This window comes from Protopterus annectens, chromosome 4.part0, assembly GCF_019279795.1.
Source record: "Protopterus annectens isolate FY-2018-M chromosome 4.part0, PAN1.0, whole genome shotgun sequence".
NCBI classification, from domain to species: domain Eukaryota; kingdom Metazoa; phylum Chordata; order Ceratodontiformes; family Protopteridae; genus Protopterus; species Protopterus annectens.
In genome coordinates, this window is record NC_056733.1 from 1,442,311,291 (window position 1) to 1,442,330,288 (window position 18,998).

An 18,998-nucleotide genomic window follows, 5' to 3' on the forward strand; every position below is an offset into this window, starting at 1 on the left:
TTAGTAGGTCGAAAGGTGGAGACACCCAGGAGGTGGAAGGGCGAGAACCAAACGCATCCAGGTAGACAGACTCGTCCTCCGAAGGGTTAAGGGCAGTCCAGTTCCCCCTCTGCTTAAGGATCTCTAGGATGTCTGAAAAGGAGACATCTTCAGAGGGGGATCTTGGGGACCCTTCCGAATCATCCAAGTCTGTATCAGACGTGACTGACTCGGGGGAGTCTACATGTTTCCTCTTACATTTTCTCTTCCATGGGGGCTCCTCCAAAGGATCGGGGGAGGCCTCGGAAGAGGAAGATACACTCAATGGGGCGACCTGGAGCGTTTGCTCTCCACGCTTGGGGTCAGGAGGATGGACAGAGACCAATGCAGGCAACATCGGGGGAGGAGCCGAAGGGGCTGATTGAGGTGCCGACTCAGGAGTCAGCACACTCCTCATGACCTCGAAGGCGCCCCTGTCAGGCAGAGCAGAAGGTCCCCACTCCGAAGAGAGGAGAACCCCTGCCGGCACCGAGAGGGATGGCTCCAAGGCCAATGTTGGGGCCGAGCTCACCTGCACCGAGGCTCCGAGAGGGAGAACGGGGTCAGACAAGGGTCCGATGCCACTCGCCCCCTCTGAGCAGACGAGGGAGTCTCAGCGCCCAGGATCCCTCCAAGGACAGAACCAAAGAAGAGATTGGAGCCGACGAAGGAGCCAAAAGGTGTGGCATCGGTTCCGACGTTACCAAGATTCGTGCCCCAACCAGCTCCGGCTCTGAACACAAGGAGGGAGTCTGAGGAGGAACTGCTGAAGATATTGGGACAGCGCAGTCTGTTGATATGGGCTGGTTAACATTTTGGCCAGGGCCTGCGATTTAAGGAGTCTACTGACCACCCTCTCTAAGTCATGACTGGATAGCCTGGAAGACCGAGATGAGTGGGACCTATGGGTTTTTTCAGATCGGAGCAATGGTGACCTCGGAGCCGAACAAACAGATTCTATGGGAAGGGGACCTAGAACGTTTTCGGCTCGAAGACTGTTCTGACACTAAGGTCGGAGCCGACTGAGGTCCAGAGGTGTCAGCTCCAGCCGGAGCTGAAGAGGAGGCAGGCGCTCCACCAGGCGATGGCTCTGAACAGGGAGCCGACGGCTTGGCGGGCTTTGAGAATTTACCCGACGAAGGCTTGGTCGGGGATCCTTCTGGCTTAAGTAAGCCTCTCAGGATGAGCTTGTTCCTACGCTCCTGCAGGACTCTCGGGCTGAAGGCATGACAGATCGAGCAGGAGTCCTGCAGGTGTAGGGGACCCAAGCAATAAACGCAAGAAGTGTGACCATCTGTCAGAGACATCTTCTGATAGCACGAGTCACACTTCTTAAAACCTGAGACTTTGGTATCCTTAGACATAGTGGATACCAAAGAAGAAAAGTCACTAGTGCTTAAACACACAGAAAAACACACACTCGCACTAGTTTAACTAACAATATTAATAACTACACAGCTATATACTAATGCCAAATATATATATATATATATATACATATACAAAAACTACACTACCCTATTAACACAGGAAAAGGAGGGGAAATTAGCCACCAAGAAAAAAAGCGGGGGGGGGGACTAACTAAAAACGAGTTTCTGAGAGGGAATATTAGGGAGTAAACAGTGAATTACCTAACCGGAAAGCTATATATATAAGATAAGGTTGTAGAAAAAAAACTAAAGTTAACTTTTATACTAATATTAGAAGAAAAGATTAATACGACCTGGAGCCAAGTAAATTCGCAACCTCGTAGCTGAAGCGGCAAACGAGATCTGGGGATCTGACACCTAGCATTATGGGATATAGGGAGGGTCTCGAGCTAGTAAATAGCTCGTGAGCTTTAGTAGATTGCCGAGTCGGAGCAGAGGATCAGCTCCGAACCCATCCAGCAAGAATGAAGGCGAGATAGACAACTTAACATTAAAAGATTCCACAGCCATTAGTGCCTGTAACTCAGACTCTTCTTGCTGAAGTTATTGCTGGGAGCAGAGCTGTTTTCCATGATAAGAATTTTATCTCAGCTGTGTTGGCTGGCTCAAAAGGAGGCAGTGTGAGTTTTTCCAAGACAAAATTGAGGTCCCATACAGGTATTGGTGCTCTCCTTGGAGGTCTTATGTTTTTGGCCCCCCTGAGGAACTGCCTAAGCAATGGATGTGAAAAAATAGGTAGGTCTGTATTGTAATGAGCTGAAATGGCAGAGGCATGGATCTTAACTGATGAGAAGGATAGGCCTTTGTCCAGCATCTCAGCTAGATATTGTAAAATCTGAGGAATATTTGGAACAAAGGTGTCAATTCCTTGTGCCTGGTTCCAAGCACAGAATCTCTTCCATTTTTCTGCATAAGATTTTCTGGTGCTGGGCCTCCTGGCCTCCAAAATAACATCCATAACCACTTTAGAGAGAGGTGTATTCTGAATGGTTACAATATCTGCCATGCAGCTAGATTTAGAGTTCTGAGTTGGCTGTGCAGGATCTGATTGTTTTGTTGGGTCAGTAAATGAGGAATTTGAGGCAATGTTCAGGCTGGGCCTTGGGACAAGCTCCTTAGGATTGGGTACCAGTGTTGGCGTGACCAATCCGGAGCAATCAGTATCATTTGTGGCTTCTCTTGTCTGACCTTTAGGAGTACCTTGGGGAGGAAAGGCATATACTGTAAGGTTGTTCCAGCTGAATGACAAAGCATCCACTTTCCATGAATGACAAAGCATCCACTTTCCATGCTTGTTTGTGAAGTCCTTGTGCAGAATCTCTGAAGTTGGCAGTTGTGAGGGGAGGCAAAAAGATCTATGTCTGGGCATCGCCATTTCCTTGTTATCATGCTGAAGATTTGTGGATCTAGTTTCCACTGGTGAGGATCCAGGAGGTTTCTGCTTAGTTAGTCTGCCAGAGCATTTGTTTTTCCTGGCAGGAATTGTGCTTGCAGGTGTACTTGGTAGGTGAATGCTGTGTTCCACAAAATCATGGCATGTCTGCAGAGTGGGTAGGAATGTGTGCCTCCCTGCTTGTTTATGTACCACATGACTGTGGTGTTGTCCGTCTTTATCAGCAGCTGTCCTGGATGTAGTAGGTCCTCGAAAGCTGTCAGGGCATTTTGTACAGCTAGCATCTCTTTTTGATTGATGTGTAGATGCCTTTGGCTTGGGGGCCATGTGCCCTGAATACATTTTCCTGCCAAGTGGGCCCCCCCAGGCATAATTTGATGCATCTGTTGTTAGTGTTTGCCTGGCTGTGGGTAAACTGAATGGCTGTCCCTTGTTGTGGTGACAGGCCTGTGCCCACCATCGAAACTCCTGTTGCAGGCAGGGAATGAGTGAAATTAATGATTCCAGGCTGTGGCAATGTTGAACCCAAGCACTTTTTAGGTACCATTGTAGTTTCCTCATATGCAGTCTTGCATATGGAATTAGCAGAATGCGTAGCCCAGAGCCTGCAGAATTTTTCTTGCAGGTAACTGGGTCTTTGTTGCCATGCTTTCGAAGTAAGAAGTCCGTTGCCTTTGTTTGTCTAGCATGAGGTAAGCCATCTGGGCAGTTGTATTTAAGCTTGCACCCAGGAATATTATCTCTTGACAGGGTACTAGCTTTGATTTCTTTTTGTTTACTGTGTACTCTAGACAAATTAGTAATCTCTTTACAAACGCCAGATGCTTTAGTAGAATGTCTTTGGTCTCTGCTTGAGTAAGGCAGTCGTCCAAGTAGGGATATATTTGAATTCCTTTTTGTCTGCAGAATGCAATTACTGGTGCCAGGCATTTTGTCTGCAGAATGCAATTACTGGTGCCAGGCATTTTGTGAAGACCCTGGGCGCAGTAGATAAGCCAAAGGGCAGTGCAGAGAATTGGTAGTGCATTGAGCCGGCTATGAATCTGAGGTATCTTCTGCAAGATTGTCTGATTGGGACATGCAGGTATGCCTCTTGGAGGTCCAAAGTTACAAGCCAAGCCTTCTTGCCCAGCATGGGCAGAAGCTGCTGCAGAGTCAACATTTTGAATTTCGGAACGTCCAGAAAAGTATTTAGAATAGACAGGTCCAGAATCGGTCTCCATGCTTTGTCCATTCTTGGCACCAAGAAAAGTGTTGAGTAAAATCCTTGTCCCTGCTCTTGTTGTGGCACTGGCTGAATATCCCTCATGTCCATAAGAGATGAAACTTGGTTTTGTGCCTCTGCCCACTGATTGTGTGGCAGGTCTGGTATGCCTTTTGCCTTTGGAAGGGTGTGAAAATGGAACCTGTAGCCCTGAGAGACTATACTTAAGACCCATTTGTCCTGGGTGACCATGTGCCAATTTTGTGAAAAAAGTGCTACCTTTTCCCCTAAGGGTGCTGCCAAAAAATAAATGTGTGGCATTGGCAGAGGGAAGTCATTGGGACAGTTTCCTACATGGCTGTCATTTGTCTTCTCCGCTTTTGGAGGTAGAAGCACCCTATTGTTTGGGCCTGTATGAGCCCTGCGGCTGTCTGCCTCTAGGGCATCTGTATCTGCCTCTTTGTGGCCTGACACGGCAAAGGACCAATTCTTTGAAGGCCAGTTCCTGATAAATCTGGGTGGCTGTACCTGTAAGAAATCCTTCACTGTCTGCATAGATTTAGCTTTATCCTCCATTTTCTTCAACACCTCTTCTGCCTTAACACCAAAGTATCATGCTGTAATGGAGCATCCAATAATTTTGCTTTAACATGATCAGGCAGAGTCTATTCCTTTAACCAAGCATGACTTCTAATGACAGAACCTGTTACAGCGGCCGTGCAAGAGGCCTCCAGTGAATCATAACCACAATGCAAAGTATGTTTTCTCACTTGTTCAGCTGCATGCAATAAATTCTGCAATTCCTTGTTCTCAGAACATTCAGAATTTGCCAACATTTTCTGTTTTAACAGAGACATTAAGTATTGCTGATATTTAAGCATATGAAACTGACAATTTAAAGCCCTTACAGCCAAGGTAGCAGAAGTGTAAACTTTTTCCCCCATCTGTCGAGTGCCCTAGAATCTCTATCTGAGGGGACAGGGTTTTTTGCAGTAGCAGCCTTGACCCCTTTGGGACCCTGAGAAATAGCATCTGGGTCAGCAGCAGGGTTTTTTATGAGAATCTGGAACCCTGTAGTATCTGTCTGGCTTAACAGGTGCAGGAGGTAAAGAGTCAGGAGACAGGCCGAACTCTGAAAATACATCATCTACAATGTCCAGAACAGGAGGAATAGCAAGAGGTCTGTGCTGAGGTAGTAAAAGAAAGTCTCTGAGCCTTTTCTTAGAATCTGAATAATCTTGGCTCTCCCAGTGGAAATGCTCCCTCATGGTATGCAGGGTTTCCCCAAATGAGTAATCCTCAGGAGGAGAAGCTGAAGAAATAGATTCTTCAGCATTAGAATCCTCATAGGAAGGAACAGAGTATCCCTGTTCTGAAATGGAGTCAGAGGAAATGGAAACCTGATCAGAGGAATCATAATCAGTGTCTTGCCTAGGCCTCTTATCGGGGGAGGGGGGGGGGCCTGATCAAAGTAATTAGGTCTTCGGCCATTTTGAGCATCTGTTTCCTAGGCATGGTGTCTGTCCTGGAGAATGCTGTACTTGTTTCCTTGTCTTTAAAACTGTTTTAGTCTTTGTCTTTGATGCTGAAGTTGGCTTGATATAAAGCTGTGTAGGTCTGAAAACACCCTCAGAAGCCGATGCCTGCTCAGCGACTCTGGACCCATCTGAGAGAAAAATTTCCGAAGGCCCAATACCTTGAGTATCCAGAGGCCTAGCTGTCTCCACATTGTAGTCGGAGGCAGCCTGTGGATCTGAGGTAGCGGTGTCAGGGGCTGCGAAAGCGCCTCACTGAGAACCGGCGACTGGCCTAGAAGAGACTTAGTCAGTTTTGGACCTCGGATGCCTGTCCTTTTCTTTTTCCTTGCGCTTTTTATGAACTCCGGTCGTCGGCTGTTCTGATGGCATTATGTAGTAAAACCTTCGGCCAAAGTAATGAAAAGTAAAATCGTACCAATGCGTTGGTTAAATCTAGCACAAAATCAACAACTAGCAACGTCGTGGTCAGGGCCTAGGCAAGGAATACAATAAGAATGAAAATCCTTATGAGGTATTTGCTTCCCACAAGAAATACAATTGTTAACTTTTTCTGACATCGGTCTGGAGCAAGAAAAAAGTTTCCCCATCGGGGTACTTAGCTTTATAGAAGACTTCGGATCTGAAATTCAATTTAGAAAATCTCAGGAGTCGGCCGACCAGCACTTGCACACTGCTTTTGCTTCGGGCACCGCGCGGTAAGAAAGACTGAAGAAAATGTCGTCGGCTGCATCTTTTATACCCTTGGCGCACTGACATCAGGGAAGAGGCGACAGCAACTGACGCCGGACCAAGACTTTGGAATTCAGGCCGACTGCGGGTAGCCTGCCAGCAGGATAACCCAAGTGTAATGACTGCAACAGTGAAACACGATGAACATGGAGGTTGTTATTAAGGAGGTAGTCTGAGACCTGACAGTGTATGCACCTCTCTAGTATTTTGGAGTGAAGAGAGAATAGCTATGGGGCGGTAATTGGCTGGTTCTGTGGAGTGTCCACCTTTGTGGAGGGGAATTATATGCGATACTTTCCACAGTGTGGGAATGTAACTTTCTGACAGAGATTGGTTAATCAAGATGGATACTGGGTAGGCCAAAGCATCAGCTGCGATTTGTAGGTATTCACTTGGGAGGCTGTCTGCTGCTTATTTGGTGGGCTTAAGTTTAGTTAAGAGGTTTTTTATGTTGGAGGTAGGTACAGGAGAAAAAGAGAAGGCAGTGGGGAGATTACAAGTTGAAGGTGTGGGTTGGAGAGGAGGGGGGTTGTGTTGTTTAGCTAATGATAGTATGGTTTGTGTGAAGTGTATATTGAATGAGGTAGCAATATCTTCTGAGGAGTGAGGGATGTTAGGAGGAGGGGTACTGACTTTATCTGGGTGGAGGATGGAGTTTATGGAGGACCACAATTGTTTGGGGCTGTGTTGGGAGGAGTCTAGGGGAGACTGGTAGTACTGGAATTTGTCCTGTTTTATTAGCTTTTTGACTCTATTGCACAGTTCTAGGAATTTCTGTCTAGTTGGGGGGGTTTTGGTTTTGCGCCAGTGCTCCCAGGCTTTATCCCTGTTTTTCATTTCTGACTTAGTAGTTTTCGGTAGCCATGAGGTGGGTTGTGCTTTGATTCTGGAAAGTCTTATGGGGGCATGGTAATTAAGGATGCTCAGGAAGGTAGTATTAAAAAATTCAACTACGTCATCAAGACTGAGGTACTTTAGAGGATGCCAGTTACATTCTTTGAGGGATGAGATGAATGTGAGTGGGTTAAAGTTTAGTTTTTTACGTATTTCACGGTAGATGACAGGGTTAGCCTGGTATAGATATTTTTTTAGTAGGAATGTTGGGGAGTGATCACTGAGGCCATCTGATAAGCAGCCTGTTATATATGACTGGGGGCTCTTACTGACTCGTATCCGATCCAGGGTAGTGTGCTTGCTGGAGTTTTTATTTATCCTGGTTGGCGACTGGACTAGCTGGGTGAAGCCATGAAGGTTTACATGATGTGTTGGATGGTTGCCAGAACAGGATTGCCAGTCAATATTGAAATCACCTAAAATTATAGTTTCTTGGAGGAGATGGTGGGTAGACCAGCTGAGGAGGTTTTCTAGTGGAAGGCTGTTTTGGCCAGGTGGGAAGTAGCATCCAATTATGTTGATGGTTTTGTTTTGGTTTATTTTGAGGTTGGTATCTATTACTTCTTCATTGCCTATTTGTGGAGCTGATGATTTTAAGATTTGGATGTTTAGATGCTGTTTAAATATTATAGCTACACCGCCTCCTTTCTTGTTTAGCCGGTCTACTCTTAGTATACCATAACCTGTAAGGAGTATTTGCTCACTGGTAATATGAGGTTTTAGCCAGGTTTCTGTCAGGATGACTAGATCTGGGGAGTACAAGTCTATGGTGGCATGGAGTTCATGGACTTTGTTGGATATACTTCTAATATTTAGGCTTAGTAGAAGGAAGTCACTTGGCTTTCTATTGGTTGTAATATGGGAGAAGTTGTGGTTTCTAGTCTGATTATGAGGATTGGGGTTAGAGATGGTACGGCCAGGGTTGGGGTGGATGTCTCCACTTAGTGCTGGTTTTGATATGCATGAGGTTATTAGTTCTCAGTTTTTGAATGTGTTTGTTTATAAGGGAAACTTTATGATTGTGCTCTGTGGGTAATAGGTATGGTGGGAGGGTTACTCTGTTAAGTTGTAGGGATGCTTTATGTTTGAGTAATATAGTTGGTAGAATATGTGGAGGGTGCATAAGGATGGTTCTTGAGTTGGTGGGAGGGGAGCTGAGGGAGGGTGAGACATGAGTGGTGGTGTGAGTAGTAGTACAGTGGTAGTGGTTTAGTAGGGGAATGATGGAGCTTTGGGAGGATGTAAGATATGCAAGGAGAATGCATGCAGTGAGCATAGGTAAGGTATGCTTGTACATGTTCGTTGAGGAGGTGTGATAGTAGTGGGAAGATGGAGGAGGTAGTGTTGGGTTAGCACTGTGGTTGGCTATTGGAAAGATGGGAGAGGTTTGTGAGTGTAATAAAGGTGGGACCACTGGGGGCGGGAGGGAATAAGGGGCAGGGTGGGGAGCGAAGCGGGTAGAGACCCTGTTGGTTGCTCTTATGAGGGGGTTGGAAACAATCAGGTAACAGAGTTAACTGATAAATGAACATAAGATAGTGACAAGGGCGGTTGTAGTTTTAAAAATGGTGCCTGCCACAGGTAATATTTATTAACTTTGGGATTGTCTTAAGGTAATAAACAGGGGAGGGGAGAACAAGGGTGTGAGCAGGCAGTTCTTTGTACTGCTGCTAATGAGCCAAAGCAAAGACAAGTTTGTGTTTAAGAAACTATCACAATTGACCAAGGACTGCTCTGAAACTAAGTCATTTCTTAACCATTTCTCAGGTGGAAAAACAGGATAACCTTACATCAGTAGGCTACTGTGGTCTCAGTTTAAATTAACAAACACACAGAATTGATCAGTTATGGATACTATTTGCTAACAGAAGGGAGAAGAGAGAAAGTGGAAGATGATCAGTCTACATGTTTGCTACTTGCAATCAGCAGGAAGGCCTGAGAATGGGAGATCAAAAGGCTTTCAAAACTGTGCCTTCTGAAGTGCTATTCAGCATGGATGCCAGTTTCCTGACAGGAGGCTGTGGTGCAGCTAAAAGAAATGTTCCACTGTCAGAATAAGACTGGAAGAGGTAAGCAAACCATTAAGTCTCCTGTTGTGAAATGTCAATCACAGCAGTAAGCAGTTCAAATTACCTGCAGCACTCTGACAGCTAGGGAGGTGGTGTGAAGGGGGAGGGGAGATGAATGGAAGAACTACAACTCAAGGATAACTAAAGACTTAAAATTAGCAAGTCTAAAAAGAAGCAGCAGTAAAAAAAACACTTTGAAAATCTGTTCTTTGTCATTTCAGCTTCTAGTGGTATAATTAGTAATAGCCACTGAAAAGCAACAATTGTTTTGTTAAAAGTTTGTGATTGAAGCAAAAGAATGGATGCACGCTAAGTGAATGCTGTAACAGCAACTGGGAAACACAGAGGCATGCGTGATGTCATGGTCTTGAGACGAACACTACATTGTGGGATAGCAGGAGGCTGAGTAATACTTTGAAACCACTTCAGGATGTTAGACCCCTTGTGGTAAGAGTTGGAAATTGCGTATAAAATAAAAAAAAAATGGTTTTGTTTTACCGTAGGTTCTTTCAGTCCATGCGGTCTCCAATCACCCTGCTGCAGTGTGTGCATGTATGTGTACGAGCGTTTCTGCCTGCATGTGTGCTAGCGAAGCATGCCTGAAAGCATGTGTGTGTGAATGTTGAAAATTCTGTCTTTGACTGTATGAGAGAGAGTGAGCAATGTGTGTGCGTGTGTGTGTGTGTGTGTGTGTGTGTGTGTGTGTGTGTGTGTGTGAATGTTGAACAGACCGTGCCCCCTGAGTGTATATGACAGAGGAGTTGCCGATGTATGAGAAAATGAATAGTGCGCGTCTGAAACCATAATGTCTGTGTACCTGTGTGTATGAGAGACGGGGGTGGGGGGGGGGGTGACATGCATCTGAATTATCTGTGTAGTCTGCCCGAAAAAAGGAGCATTCATTAATTTTTTTTTTATCCTTTCACTACTTATTTCATCCATTTAGTTGTGCGGTATAGATCTAACTGTAATAAGCCAATCGCTTACAATGTATTGATCGGCTTATTACACTCAAGTCCTTTTTATTTTTCCCGGGCTCTGCGGAGGTGTGGTGCTACCAATAGTTGTGCCATGCATCTGAGCATCTGTTTAGTGTGCCGGAAGGAAGGAGCATTCACTATTTTTTTTCTTTTGATTCATTTCCTCCTTTCACTAAATGCTTCTGCCACTGACATTTATCTGCGCCGTTTTATCCTTTCACTAATTGTATTCAGCCATTTAGCTGCGCCGTATACATCTAACTGTAATAAGCCGATTGCTTACAATGTATCAATCGGCTTATTACACTGAAGTCCCTTTTTTTTTTTTGCGGTGCTCTTGCTGAGGGGGTGTGGTGCTGCCAATAGTTTCGTAACCATCAACTTTTGCCCCCAACTTGCAGGACAATATGGACGTTCCTGCAAAAAGATGTAAAGTCGAGTGGTTGTCAGGTGGTGTTTTGCTGCGTGTATGTATGTGTATGAGTGTGTTTCTCCTGATTGCATGTGGGTTTGTGAATGCAAGCGTGAAGGCAGAATGTCTGTGTGTTAATGCAGAAGAGACTGCGTGAGAGAGAGTTAGCAATGTATGAGAGAATGAACAGTGCGAGTGTTAAAGCAGAATGTCTGTGTGTGAATGCAGAAGAGACTGTGTAAGTATGTTTGTGTATGAGACAGCGATGAATGTCTGTTTGTGTGAATGCAGACGAGTGTGTGTGTGTGTGTGTGTGTGTGTGTGTGTGTGTGTGTATATACGGCAGCGAGCGATGCATGAGAGAATGAACAGTGCGCGCGAGAAAGCAATGTGTGCATCTGTGTGAATGCATAACATGCTGTGTATGAGTAAATGAGAGGGAGCAATTCAGGAGAGAAAGAACGCAAGTGTGGGTGTGAAAGCAGTATGTGTGCCTGTGTGAATGCAGAATAGTGTTTGCATGCGTGTGTGTGAGAGAGACTAGGCGATGTTTGGTATCCTAAACAGTGCGTGTGTGTGTGTGTGTGTGAGAATGCTGAACAGACTGCGTCTGTGAGTGTATATGACCGAGAGAGTTGCCAATGGTTGAGAAAATGAATGATGTGTGTCTGGACGGCGGTGGCCCGGGTGAAAAATGCTCCAGACGCATGTCTTTGTAATGTGCGAGGAAATCGGAGCACCCAGAGGAAACCCACACGAACGAAGGGAGGACATGCAGATTCTGCACTGAAGGCACACCAGCTGAGAATTGAACCGGAGAACATCTTGCTGTGAGCCGACAACCCTACCGCTGCACCACTGCATTTGTTACTGTCTACTTTTCCATTTATGAATAAAATATCTGCATGCCTCTTAATGCAACAGGAAATCTTCACTATTATTATGCTTTTCAGGTGGCTTGGTATGATTAACACTACATTCAATTTTAATTTATAAAATGTTTTTCAATTTCTGAAGGTGCTGGACAGTAACAAAATTTCAGACCACCTAAAATACCAGTAGTATAATATACTACTGATATAAGCAACATAAATATAAAACAAAAATACATCTGGAGCAAATTTAAGAGTCAAACTAATTAAACATGTCTTGTGTGGTGTTCACATGACAAAAGGCATTACTAATTGCTCAGCATACTTTAAGTTATGTGCCCCCCATTAAGGCATTTACTAGGTACTATTTTAATATCTAATTTCAGACCAATCGCTATCCTCTCCCCTCTTTCCAAAATCCTTGAGAAATTTATACACAAACAAGTTAGGCATTATCTCTTACAAGAAAAACTTCTCACTCCAACACAGCATGGCTTCCGTCCCAAGCATAGTACAACCATAGCTCTACTATCATTTCTCAACACCTTAGCCCTGGCTAAAGATGATAAACTCATGTCCTGTCTATTTCCTTGACCTTTCTAAGGCTTTTGACACTGTCTCTCACACACACTGCTACTTAGTAAACTTGCAGACCTAAACTTCTCCCCTGATAGAGTTGCATGGTTATCTAGCTATAACTCTGATGGGCTGCAGTCAGTATGATGGGACTCAGTACTATCTACCCCTCTTTCAGTAAGAACTGGTATTCCCAAAGGTTCCATTCTTGGACCTCTACTCTAATATCTTTACAAACTCACTCCATTCCTCTTGTCCTCAATCTAACAATGTCCAACACGCAGATGACTCTACAGTCATAACTATTGCTAATTCCCCCTTAGAACTCCTAACACATAGCAGGACATCTTTTAACTCAGTAGAGACATGGCTCACTAATAATCAGCTTATCCTCAGCCCTAAGAAAACATTACTACTACTCTTTCTAACTAAATCTGCAAACCACATTAAAGTTTCCTTCTCCATAAGGACCCTAAATACTCCTATTGAAGTCGCAACTAGCACAAAACCCCTTGGCATTACCATTGACAACCAACTAAAATTCGATCTTCACATCAACAATTGTATAAAAAAAGAAAAACACCAAAAGCTAGGACTACTGTATAGGAACAACAAATTCCTAACTACTGACGCTAGGATTTCTCTTATACATGCCTACCAGCTACCATGTTTAACCTATTGTTCCCAAATATTCACAAATGTGAACTCCTCCCAACTTACCAAATTAGAATCAACCTACCACAAAATAGCTAGATTTACACCTCAACAAACCTATAAATCTCACCAATGTCTCTCCTTAAAATACCTGAACTGGCCCAAACTACCTCACCTGTTCCTAGAACCTCAACTCCAAATCATACACTCCATCCTACATCAGCCTGCTTTCTTCCCAAGTCTATCTTCTCTCATCTCTCACTACTCCCCTACCAGACTTCTCTGAAGCTCAACCCAAGCCCTACTAAAAATCCATACATCCAAATCCAACACAGGGTGCAACTTATATAGCTACTATCCCTCTATTGCATGGAACAAACTCCCACCAGAAATAAGGTCCTTGACCCACCCCAAACAATTTAAGCTAGCAACCAAAGATCACTTTAAAAAACACTGGTCCTGCCATTGTACTCACCCTCCCTGATTATTACCTACCCTTTATAGTACAGTCAAACTAACTTACCATTAACTACTTCATCCCATGCTTCCTATGCAATCTCCAAAGCTTCTTCTATACTCTGCTCCCTAAAATTCTTATGTAACCTTTTAAGTTTTTGCTACACTGCATACAAAACCTTATATTGATTCAACTCTCTTTTTAAACCAAAACATACAACCTATTCTACTTTTTTAAAATTCTCCTTTTTGTTTATAATACTGTTTTATCTGTCAACAATAAACATGTATGTAAGCTTACGTATTTTAACTACCAAAATTCTCTATTGCTATTTTTATTGCATTGTATATCTTTGGAGCTTTTCTCCCTGGGCCTCCGCTGAAAAAGGGCAACAGCTCAGTCGGACACTCCAGGTCAACAAATGTAAAATAAATACAAATTTTAAAGGCTGAAAGGATAGCGAGAACACAAAGTAATGTTCTAAATGCATGGGCTAATAAAGAAAAATATATTGTGGCCTGAATTAATGAGAGAAATTAGGGACCCTAACATTTTGGTTGAGGACAGCAAATGGGTCTAGGAAGAATGTGGTTCGAAAAGAAGGACTTGACTAGTAGGCAATATTTTAACACTGATAATTTTAGACAAAAATGGAAAGACAAAGTCACAAAAATAAACTTCTTTAAAGCAGAACTGGCCACTAAGAGGCCCAAGTGACACTCTCTAGAATTGCTAGCCATATCAGGTCTCTAGGGCAAACACAGCCAGTGGTCATCCTGCTAGTACCTGTGAAGCCTCAGCCAATTCACTCCGACTGCACTGCTGCTTCTTGGGTAGTACAACTGCAAAAGTCTTGTCTAACAGCAGATGTTCGAATTCTTCACTGCCTCACTAGAATTGTGTGTTGTCTGCCATGGTAACCCACTACTGGCCAGCTTTCAAAAGAAAGACATTCCCCCTTCTCTTCCTGCGACAGCTGATTGGCTGAGCATATCCTGAGAGGGAAACCTTCAGCTGTCACAGGGAGCAAAAGTGCAGAGGCGTTTTCCTCCCACAAAGGAGGACAAGAAAATACCTGAAGCCAGATTCATTTAGCAAGAATAAATTTACAGCCAATCACAATACCATAGAACCCAAATCCAACAAAAACTGAATCAAAGAGGTTGAACGCCACCTCAATTATGCACAATCTAGTGTATGGCAGGTGGGTGCTGCCACTGAGAAATTCGAACATCTACTGTTACAGGTAAGTAGGACTTGCGGAAATGTACTATGTTCATCATTCCCACTGCCTCAGTGGCATTTTAGGTAGATTACCAAAGCTTGCAGTACCTGGGACGTGGAAGGACAAGAACCAGGAGTTCCTGGAGAATGGTTCTAGCAAAGCCTGCTCTGGATCTTGAAAAGGAATCCAGTTTGTAGTGCTTTGTAAAGGTATAAACAAACGACCAGGCTGCTGCATCTACTATGCTTTCCCAGTCCACTCCTTTCTAATATGCCATCAGAGGATAATGCCCTAGTCAAGTCAGCCTTAACCTTGCCCGGAAAAGATTTACTAAGGTGGGAGTAAAAGAAAAAAAATAGCAGAGGACAATCACCATGCAATAGTTTGTACAGACAGAATGACCTTTCTTAGTCCCCATGTAGGAGTGAAACAGTTATTCAATATTTCTAAAGGGCTTTGTTCTGTTAGGGTAGTGCCTGAGCGGACTATGCGCATCCAATGTATGTAGAATCTTTTCTCCTTTGCTTTTGGATCAGAATAGAACACTTGGAGATTTACAGCTTGTTTCAAGGTAAATTCAAAAACAACTTTAGGCACAAATGATGGGATTTGTCTGTAACACAACCCTGTCCTTGTGAAAAATCAGATACGGTTGGGCCACCATGACAACTTGCAGCTCAGAGACTTGCCTTACAAATGTCAGTGCAATAAATAAAAGTCTTCCAAGTGACGAACCATAAATCAGCCTGACAGGCAAGTTCAAAAGGAGGCGAAGGTCAATTTTTCAAGAAAAAAACTGAGATCCCAGGATGGAAGAATTTGCTTTTGAGAGGATCTCATGTGCAACACTCCTTTCATAAACTGTTTGACTACAAAGAGCCAAGAGGGGGATCCATGGGTAGGCAAAGCTGAGATGGCCGGAAATGCAGTTTGATGTAAGCACAGAAACCATCTCTAAGTAACTCAAAGAAATTTTAAACCCAGGGGCGGATAAGCCCTTTGAGGACCTTTGCTATCGACTAGACACCAACTAGAAAACCTCTGCCACTTGTAAACGCAAGATTTTCTCTTTACAGCTTTTCTTGCCTCCTTTAAAAAGCTGTAACAAGGAAGAAGATAAGTGCCCAAAAAGTCAAAACTAAAACCAAATCCACACCAAGGCACTAGGAAGCAGATGGTAATATTCCAATAAAATGCCCAAGACATTAACAATTAAAGAGAGCAAACCACGAATATACTTATTAGCTACAAAAAATACACTTTAAAAAATACACTTTATTAACGCTTAACTTGGATCACCGCTTTTTTGTGGGTACCACATGACTTCATCAGATAATGTAAACTCAAAGCATCCCTCTTTAAATATCCTATAATTCCTTTAGAGCATTAACTATCTATCATAAAAACACCCTGCTCTAAAAAACATTTCTATCTAATTATACAAATACATTTTAAGAAACATTTTTAAAAAATTGCAACACTTATAAATTTTATGCAAAATATAATACATATGAATAAATCACTCAAATAAATAAAAATAAAAAAATTAACCTACCTATAATAATGCAGTCTCTCTCTAGAAATACAAAGTACAACACTGCCATTTTGTGAGATATCAAACAAATTGCATTTAAAATATATGAAGAGAAATAAAATGATGTATGAAGAGAAATAAAATGACGACACACAAGTCTTAAAACTAACTCTTACAAAATCCTGTCAAGAAAGTCTTTAATAAAAAGATTTTACTAAAACATTATATATCTTAAAGCCTAGCTGCCCTAAGTTTTAAAGCAGGGTCTAGGGAGATGGTTACAGAATTTTAAGAAAGCAGAACACACTGCAAAGTCTAGCAACTAACCTAACCAACTAGCCTAATTCTAACTAAAAAAAAAAAAACTATAAACTTAGTTAGAAAAAAAATATTGGTAGAGGGAAGAGTGAAGTACTATTATCAACATCCACTAGAAAAGGATACAGCAAATGAGAGTCCTCATCAACATGACAAAATTCTTCAGGCTGCAAAATCGATCTGAGATAAGAGTTCAGGGAATTATGGATAGGAGAAGAGTCAGAGTCATGGAACCAAAGAGCTTCAGAACTGGTGCAGAGGTTAGAGCCAGTTGGATCTGACAATCAGAAGAAAACAGACAACACTGGCTCACACTCATGGCCAAGATCTTGCACAAACAAAAAAGGCCTTTCTCATGTCTATCAGTATGCAGAATCTGCCTCCCACACTCACATTTCCCCTATATAGGTGGCATGTACCTACATTAAAACAAGCAAATAGTAAAAAGGAAGAGTACCCAATAGGGTACTTATCTGCCCTAGACTCAGAACTGTACGAGATGTACGACTTTCAGACCGAATTCAAAATGCTAAGACCATAATTAGCAGCAAAGAAGTTCTGAGGATTTAGCACTCGTACTCCACTTATCTACCCTAGGACTCCTATGTAGGACATACATCTGATGGACAGCACATGGAAGGGCACAAGCTTTGGTAAGCTGACTGAACATATGGATATCCGTATTGTAACGTATACTGCAACAGTGATTACAGAGGGATGTTAAATCAGACTCAAGTCCTCATTAGTTCAATATAACCTCACTATTTAAAGGGCTCTTCCACATATGACTGTGGCTGTATTAAGTACCTTCCTAGCATTACTCAGATGAACAGCTTTAGACTACCAGTCTTCAGACGAAGAGGTTTTAGCAAGTACCATCTTTGCAAAGTAGGCTAACAAATTCTCCTGCCCCCTGTGTTCAGTAGCTGATCCGAATCTCTGACGCAGCAATTATCTTCTTCAAGGCAGTACAGACATGGCCAGTGTGGATCCTGGCTGGTGCTTAAAGACAAAGATCATATGCATCTTGATGAAACTGAATGAAGACTGCATTCAGATTTCACTATTTTGAAAAGGTCCCTGGAGGCTAGTGGACAGCCGGATACTATTTTCACATAAAATCATTATTTTATGTGAAAACAGGACTGCTGAAATGTGTCACTGGCTCAACATTTTTGAGTTGAGATGATGATGAACACACTGATTTTTTTTTATGTTATTGCAGACTTTGTTGACATAGCCATTTCCCCTTTACAAAATACATGTTTGATTAACAGGGAAAGGGGAAATGGCTGTATCCTTTTTCACCCAAACTCTCATTGCTTCTAGATAGGGCCAGTTGGATAATACTTAAAGAACACAGCTTTGCATGTTTATTAAATATTATGCATTTACAAGAGGCCATTATCTGACTTTGACCTTTTTATGCATTCATCTAACTGACAATTTTTTTTATTAAATTTACTCTGCAGAGTAGATGGGCAGGAAACCCCAACCTCATGTCTTTAATATGTTAGGCGTGATGATGTGTCTATGAAGCATTCAGAAAGGTCATAGGAAATGGTGCAGTTTTCAAATTAATGTACAAAAATATGGAATCACATTCTTTTTAGAGTACAAGTAAAAGTTAAAGAGAGATGATGATTTCAGACTATTAAAACAGCAAAGGGCATTCCACAGATAACTGCTATCTGTTGCACATAATCTTAAAGAACATAAATTATAAGACTTTACTAACTATAGCACGGCTGGCTTGGGAACCTAACTGTGGAAGCAGGAAGAAAGAAATGCTGGGTTCTGAGGAGTGGAAGTGCTTATGCAGCCAGTGTACTACATCATGGAGTGCACTAACTGTTTGAATGTCCATAAACATGCGAGTTTGCAGAGGACAATTGAATGCCAAATTCTGAATGCTGGATAAATAAAAACAATCAAATAGGGACCCTGATATATCCTTTACTTGTTCACTAATCACTGGTAACAGGCAAATTCGAAGAAGTCCATGCCATCCACAGCTCAAGCAGGAAAAACAAAGTTCACAGTAAAGCAATACAATATAATCCAAACATATACAATGCTGAAGGCCTCAATAACAAAAAGTACAAATGGCTTCACAATTCATATGATTTACAACAGCTAGTTATAATGAAGATTAGGACTCAAGACGTTTACTTCAACCACAAAATAAATGTCTTTTTTACAGGATGCACCACACCTTCAGTGGGTTGTAAACAACTATTGTGGAAGTAAACAGGGCCGTTTGGAAATGAGGAGTACATGGGCTAAAAGTGAATGATACTAATCACATTAAGAATAACTTCTAAACCACTGACAATTTTATATCTCCAAATGTTGCATCTGTGAAACAGCTGCATCTTACTTCATGAGTAATAACTGTTAAATTACTGGTAATTTTTAGCTCCTATCCTTTGTATTTATGATGCAATGACATCTTATTTCACATATGATTTAACTGCCGATTTGTGAGGATTAGATTTCTTTTGTCTACTGCACCAGCATTTCACTTCAAACAGAAGTGATGCCAAGTCACTATGTTTATCTCATTAGTATGGACTTCTAACTGCATATCTGATATGTCTATACTGAAATAATCAATGCTGACAAAACTGTAGCAGGCAGGCGGTGGGGAAGCTGTTATTCCATGCCTTGGTTATTCATAAGTACTCAAGATGCA

At 42.5% G+C, this 18,998-nt stretch overlaps 1 protein-coding gene across 4 annotated transcripts in view; it reads right to left on the reverse strand.

The window, feature by feature from the left end:
• Positions 1-18,998, reverse strand: part of LOC122799903 (E3 ubiquitin-protein ligase RNF14-like) — a 975,557-nt gene that overhangs the window by 259,805 nt on the left and 696,754 nt on the right. The window lies entirely within an intron of this gene.